This window comes from Octopus bimaculoides, chromosome 13, assembly GCF_001194135.2.
Source record: "Octopus bimaculoides isolate UCB-OBI-ISO-001 chromosome 13, ASM119413v2, whole genome shotgun sequence".
Taxonomy (NCBI): Eukaryota; Metazoa; Mollusca; class Cephalopoda; order Octopoda; family Octopodidae; genus Octopus; species Octopus bimaculoides.
Window position 1 is genome coordinate 44,537,688 of NC_068993.1, and position 7,292 is coordinate 44,544,979.

Genomic DNA, 7,292 nt, shown 5'->3' on the forward strand with positions numbered 1-7,292 from the left:
ATATATATATATATATATATATATATATATATATATATATATATACACACACATATTTCTCTCTCTCTCTCTAGCTATCTGTTACTTGTTTCATTCATTGGATTGCGGCCATGCTGAAGCACCTCGTTTAAGTGTTTTAAGTCGAATGAATTGACCCCAGTACTTATTCTGTCCAATCTTTTTGACGAAAGGCTAAGTTATGAGGACGCAAACAAAAACGGCACCGGTTGTCAAGTGGTGGTGAAATCAAACGCATAACAAACACATGTACATACACATATACGATGGTCTTCTTTCAGTCTACCAAATCCATTCACAAGGCTTTGGTCATCCCATACTCAAAATAAGTCTCTCAAATTTTGGCACAAGGCTGGCAACGCTGAGGGGGTGGGGTAGTCGATTACATCGATTCTAGAGTTTAAATGGTACTTATTTTTGTAAATTTTTATCGATCTCGAAAGATGAATTCGAGTACGACGGAATTCAAACTCGGAACATAAAGAGACGGAAGAAATACCATCATGCATTTTCTGCTGCGTGCTAACGATTCTGCTGGCTTTCCGCCTTCTCTGTCTTTTCTCTATGGAAACATGCACACTCTGTTCACTCTCGTACAAAAACAAATGATGAAGGATTCGTAAGCAAGTCCTTATTCCGTGAACAGATGAGTTATATAACTATGACTATAAACTATAAGGATAAAACTGCAACAAATAATCCAGACAAGCTAAAGGAGTTGATCAGAATGGGATGTGGGCGTGATATCTTACAGAGGTAATGAGAACAGGCGAAATGTTGGTTATCGAGTAGATTTCTGTGGGTAAATTCAGAGAATTAGTTTGTTACGGTCAAAGTAAAAGAGACAGAGACATGGCTCAGCATGTCCACATGTAGGATTATCCTAAATGTATGTATGCCAAATGTACGATCGCAAATATGTAGTTGTTTAGCTTTAGGTCAAAACTTTCTGTTTAATTATTCCACGCACATCAAGGATACCTTGTAAGACTGTTGAATCTATCCCAGCACTCAACTGGTACTGTATTTCATCTATTTATCTATCTATCCTTTCTTTCTTAAATGGAGCAGGACCTGTTGAGGAAAAGAAATTGTGTTGCAGTGTATTTATGTGTTGTAATCCTGAATTGGGTATGGTACGTGGGCCTAGCCTTGGATGAATTCTGAAACTAAAGTTGAGGTCGTTTGGGCAATGCTGGTGGTATATTCTCCACATCGTATCGCTCAGGCAGCGCTAGAGAGAATAGAGCTTCAATGCTTTAAGGTGGTCCCAATAATCGAGATCAGTCATGCCCTTAATTCTTTTAGTGAATGCCCTTGAGATGTTTTGTTTTGTGTGAAGAGACCACAAAGAGCAGCAGTATTCGAGGTGTGGCCGTGTAAAGCAGGAGAAATGAGGAATGGTAACCGAAAAGTTCTTAGAATCCAGGAGCTCATCCTGCGAGCTATATCGACCTTATTATTGATGTGGGTACTCCAGCTGAGATTGTTGTCAACAATTACTCCTAAGTCCCTGATATTGTTAGATGCTGCGAGTGGTTCCCCTGAAGAAAGAGAATATGGTTGTTTTAGCATAGTCTTTTTTGCAAAATGCATCAGTTCAAATTTTCCCTCGTTTAGACACATTTTGTTTTTATCTGCCCATTGACTTGTAGCATGAGACCAGACTGAAGTTCAGCTCGGTCTTCGTTGATAATTTTCTGGAATCATCGACCAAGTACAGGCATAACTACAAATGTGTACCCCCCACCTCGACTTTGTTGCCTCATAACTTCCAGAAAAATGGATACTTTTTAGCTTAGATGTTGTAGATTTAGAGAATATACAGATTTATGGGAAAGAATTTTTGCGAATAAGCGGGGGAAGAGTTTCGGAAAATTCACATGATCCTACTGTTTTTTCCCTCATAACTTTCAGGAAAATGAATGTATTTTAATGTAAGTTTATACAAATACCTTTTAAACAGCATAGATTATGATTAAATTTGTTTCCGAAGTTGGCGAGAGGAATTTCGGATCAAGAAGACCACATAAGTTGGAATTTCTCCGTTTTGACGGGCATTTTTCAATTTTTTTCTCACCACAGCCTGCTGGATGTTAACAAGTATGTAGAAAACGAATATGAAAAAAAAATTGCGCTAATGACCCTGGGGGGTGGAAAGAGGACTTTCGGAAAATTCACAAGATCCGATTTTCCGTCATAACTTTCGGTAAAATGGATTGATTTTTTTTTTTTTTTACGGAATCCTGCGTTTTTGGTTATGGAGGATCCGATTCTGAAAAAAAAATTTCAATTCCATCCCTTTCATTTTTCACTTTTTCCGGAATTTTTTTTTTTTTTTTTTTTTTGCGAAATACGTAAAAAAATACGAAGATTACGTTTCTTAAAATCGTGAGGTCGGTAAAATGACCGTTTCTAGGGCTTTGAGACAAGACCCCCATATGAAATCGTACGTGAGGAGACACCGTAACATCCCACTCCAAAGCCAATCAAGCTGAAAGAAGTTCCAAACTTCTTCATCTGAAACATTGTGGCGGAGACGCCCGCATCTTCGTGAATGAAAATAAGTTCATGGTAGACGAAGTTGCAAACCGTCAAAACTCACGAGTGATAGCGTGCGACCCTTCCCAAGTTCCTTCAGCTATGCGTAGGAAGAATCCAGCTTCCATAGGTCTTTGGAGCTATTACAAGTGATGGGAAATTGATGCCTCCTCATTTTATTGAAGCGGGTCTTAAAATCAACACAGCAGAATATCTCAAAAACTTAAGTTTTGTTGCCTTGGATTAGGAAGCATTATGATGCAATTCGAGTCATGTTTGTAGGGAACTCCGCGCCCGCCCATTCTTCGAAAAGAATGCATGAATTTTTAAAGAAGGAATTGCCCATGTTTTTCCTTAAAGATATCTGGCCCTCTAGCTCGCCATATTTGACCCATGTAATTTTTAGCTTTGAGGTGCAGTTAATGCAATGTCCAACAAAACTTCTCACAACTGTGTCTTCACAGAAGGCTTCGATCAAGCGAGCATTCGGTAAAATGAAAAAGGAAGAGATAATTAAAGTATGCGCATCATTTCGTAAACAGACTGAACTGGTAAAGAAAGTAAATGGTGGTCACATTGAACTGAAATAAATGCTAAACACTCAACAATAAATTGGCATAAACATACAATTTGCAGCGTTTGATTTTTTCCGAGTTATACCAATTATAATAATGATATTTAAATGGTCCCAATTTACCTGTCACACCATATATATATATATTTGAGAATGAATTTACAATATAAGTATTGTACTTGATTGAAATATTTCATTTCCCTGCTTAACACTGAGCAGCCTCCACGACATTTGCCACCCTCTTGAGAGTTTCCAACGTTCTGAAAGAAGATAACCCTGGTTAAGAACTAATTTTAATGAAAGGAAGAATATTAGGGTAATGTAATCAACCCTGGAGATATATATGATCGGATTGTTGCAGATGAAATGGCTTTGATCAGTTACGGGCAACCTGCGATCGATCGCAGGGCTTTCTGAATGGCACGTCTAACGAAAAGTTACCTTCAATATTTTTTAGTAATGCGGCCCGCCTGCTGATGAGCCAGTCTCATGCAACCCATCTAATGATGAGTTAGTGTCATGCAGCCCACTTCTCGAGAATGGTTGCACATGCCTGGTTTTGATCATAAGTCTGCTCGACCTGGATTAACATGAAACAACAGCAACTAGTTTACCATATTTCAATTACGTGATACACCAGGTGGGTCGTATTCATGGAGATGCCTGTCGGACGGTAGGTATGAAAGGTCTTGCGTCGACCGCGCCTGAAATCGGAAAATTTTCAAGAAGTGAAAGATGATGTCATCTGTATAAGACCCTGTGCGCGTATGTGTCCGGTTTAATAAGACCTGATCTTTGGGTGCCTATCACTCTGTTGCAAGCATTCGGGTCGCTTCCCTTGTTTGAAAATTACTTCCTCCCTAAAACCTGAATATTTGTATTAAGATTATTATGAGACTATTATTTCGTTTCAACATCGGACAAAATGCCTTGTGGTACGTAGTTACGGCTCTTGATGTTTTCAGATCAAATACTGGCAAGATCAACTTTGTTTTTCATCCTTCCGGGGTCGATAAATTAATAAAGTACGAGTTACGTATTGGAGCTGATTTAACTGACAAACCCATTTTCTCAAAAATTTTCTGGGAAAGACTTCCTCCCGTCCCCCTCCACCATTTTCTCCTTAATTTTCTTCCCCGCTCCAATTTCTTCATTTTTCCCTAACCGTAACCCTAAAACCCTAACTACAAACATTTTTGGAAATTTTTTTCAGAATTATAATCTCCGTATTTTTCCGTATATTTTGAAAAAAAAAAAAATTCTGAAAAAAAGTTTAAAATGAAGAAAGTAGAGGGGGTGGGGGAGTAATTTCAAAATCCTGATTTTTTTGCAGATTCGTATTCTCCGTAGCCGAAAACGGGGGTGTGTGTAGAAAAAAATAAAGTAATAAAATAAAGGGTGGGGTACAAAAGGAAGTCTTGCCAATTTCTGGCCTTCGAATTTTTTATTGAACATGAACTGAATTCAACGAAGTGCAACTCATTACGATTTTGGTCTTCTAGCTGTAAAAAGAACAGTTCCGTTTTGTCTTCCATAATTTACGTATTACATATTTTAGAAAACATCATTATAGTTTACATACATATACACACACACACACATAGCTACAGAGCGAAAGAGAGGGAGAGAGTTCATAACTTCCGGTGTCCTTCACCCACGTGTCATCCCTTGTATTTAAACATTTAGTTTCACCTTGGACTTACGATATGTTGCTTCTTTCTTTTCATTTTATTTTAAGTTCGTTTATATATCACTATTACCATTAGACCCAATATTGTATTCAAAATAGACAAATAAACATGTGTGATTAAATATATACATAAAGACAAATCACATTACACCCGAAGATATAACGAATTTCGGCGTGTTAATTTCATATACATGCCTACATACATAACACATATATCACACACGAATGGGCAGACGAAAGAAAGTAACATTCAACACATTTGGCAAGAGTTACATATACTATTTCCAGATTCTGGCGAGATAATTTCGTTCTACGAACCTACGAAACTTTCAGATGCATGAAACTAAGTGAGACTTATTAAATAATATATAATACACGCGCATGTAAACAACAATGCGATGATGATGTAGAATCACAATTCAGAGAAGCTGAGTGTTGTCAAAACGCTATCGAATGCTTTATAAAGTTCCACCTCAGCTGGGAGCAAATGCCATCTACTTCTATGTGGATTAAAAACTAATATGTGAAGAGGCTGTAGGCTTATACATTGTTGTTCTTCACACAGACACACCTATATCCATCGAAAGCCACAAAGTGAACTGTAGTCTTTGAATGTGTGTAGCCTGATATAGTCGACCAGTATTACCTTTTCGATTCCGATTACAATTTCGGCTTAAGTATGCAAAGAATCTATGCTTCCGTATACATAGTTATAAGAAAATAGATATATTTACATGCAAACAATGTACACAGTGAACGTAAAGAGAAATACAATTTAATCTGTTTAACATGTGTGGCTGTGTGAAGGAAAACAATGCGTCATTTTTAATTTGTAGCTAAAAAGGCTTCTTCCATTTGAAAACCGATATTTCTAGTTGAATGTTCTCTAAATGAGCGCAATAAAATAAATAACACAAACTAAAACCAGAAGTGTGAGAATGAAATATGCAAATAAGAATGAGGTCGAAATACGAAGCATATCTCTCTCAAAGTCTAAGATGAACACTACTAAAAATGTTCCAACCATAATTTTCTTTCAATTATTTACTCATTAGCTCAAATGTATAATGAATATTATTCTTCGTACTCTTCCCTTTTGAAAACGTTATGACGTCAGTTGGGCGGTATTTAGCTATTATTTCTCGCCGGGTGGACGACTGTATAGAAGCTCCTGGTTTGCTTTATATCTCCACACACGGAACCCCACTGATATTAAATTAGTTGTATCCATATTTTGTGTTTAGGTATGTTCCATGCTCTATTTTCTCGGTAATTTTTCAGAGTAAGTTACTCTGAAAAATTACCATTTTCTCTTCGTCGTTTTGTATTTGTTTTCTTACTATCTGTATTTCCAACCTCATTTTTATTTGAATATTTCATTTTACACATCTGATTTTAGCTTGTGTTACTTACGAAGACATTAGTAATTTACTGAACCTCTACTTTTATGCCCACAATACAGAACAAGATTTTCATTTCCAACGTATGAAAAAGCGGTGTTTAATCAGTAGCTCGCTCACTTAAAATCCTCAATACACCCCCATTAAATACTTCGTTGACTGCTTCAAACAAGAGATGTATAATCTGTAAAAATAAAAGAACTTCAGTATTAAACTCAAGGTTCGTGGTCGTTGTCCCTTGTATATACTGCATAAAGGTCTTACATAATATAGTAGGTCATGCATTTATAGTGCAGCAATGTAACTTCTTCTTATAGCTTGTAATAAGCAAGCACATGAAAGCTTAAAATATGAGACCTAGGGAAATGAGTGCTGCACGAGAATGGCAGTTGTATACATTGCTTCTGGTAGAAGTTGTATGTCAATAGTTTGTAACTAGATTTACAACGCCCTACTTAACGGGTATTAGATTTTGGAAAGACAGCAAGGCGGTGATTCACAAAGTAGAGAAGGAAGCAGAAAATGCTTCTTCAGGAATAAAGCACAATCATATACCGAAGGAAGATGGGGACAAAGTCCCCAGTGATTAGTAAGACGAAATTGTTGTTGGACTGGTTTCATATGGGGGCTGCAAAGGTAACGTTGAGAATAATGTGTGGGCCAAAAGAACAGGGACATTCAGCGCCGCTGGAGGGACTTATACTATAGGAATGCGACAACAGCCAGTGGAGGAGCAACCCGCGGGGTTAATATAAAGATTTTCACCCGTTAACGAAAACAAAAAAGACTAGCCTGCTGAGGATTAACAACCGTGTAGAGAACGAACATGACAAAAAGAAAAAAAACTGCGCAAACGATCCAGGGGGTGAGGAGAGGACTTTCGGAAAATTCATAAGATCCGATTTTTCCGTCATATTGAAGTTCTTTTTTTTTTGTTTTGTTTTTTTTTTTAACAGAATCCCACGTTTTTTGTTATAGAGAATCCGATACTGAAAAAAAGAAAAATTTTTTAAATCGCATTTTCAAAATTTCACCCCGCCCCTCGTTTTTCACTTTTTCCGGAAATTTT

The 7,292-nt window shown here is 37.2% G+C and overlaps 2 protein-coding genes across 3 annotated transcripts in view; one reads left to right on the plus strand and one right to left on the minus strand.

The window, feature by feature from the left end:
- The window catches only part of LOC106880615 (inhibitor of growth protein 1), a 27,983-nt gene that overhangs the window by 20,432 nt on the left and 259 nt on the right, over positions 1 to 7,292 (minus strand). The gene's annotated exons all lie outside the window — the stretch shown is intronic.
- Positions 5,816 to 7,292, plus strand: part of LOC106880572 (probable cysteine--tRNA ligase, mitochondrial) — a 27,145-nt gene continuing 25,668 nt past the window's right edge. Inside the window, exon 1 of one of the 2 annotated variants that reach the window (XM_014930591.2) lies at positions 5,816 to 6,067. The gene's annotated coding sequence lies outside the window, so the exon portion shown is untranslated. Of the gene's footprint in view, positions 6,068 to 6,198; positions 7,089 to 7,292 lie in introns of those variants that run through there. The other variant, XM_014930608.2, reaches the window with a different exon arrangement.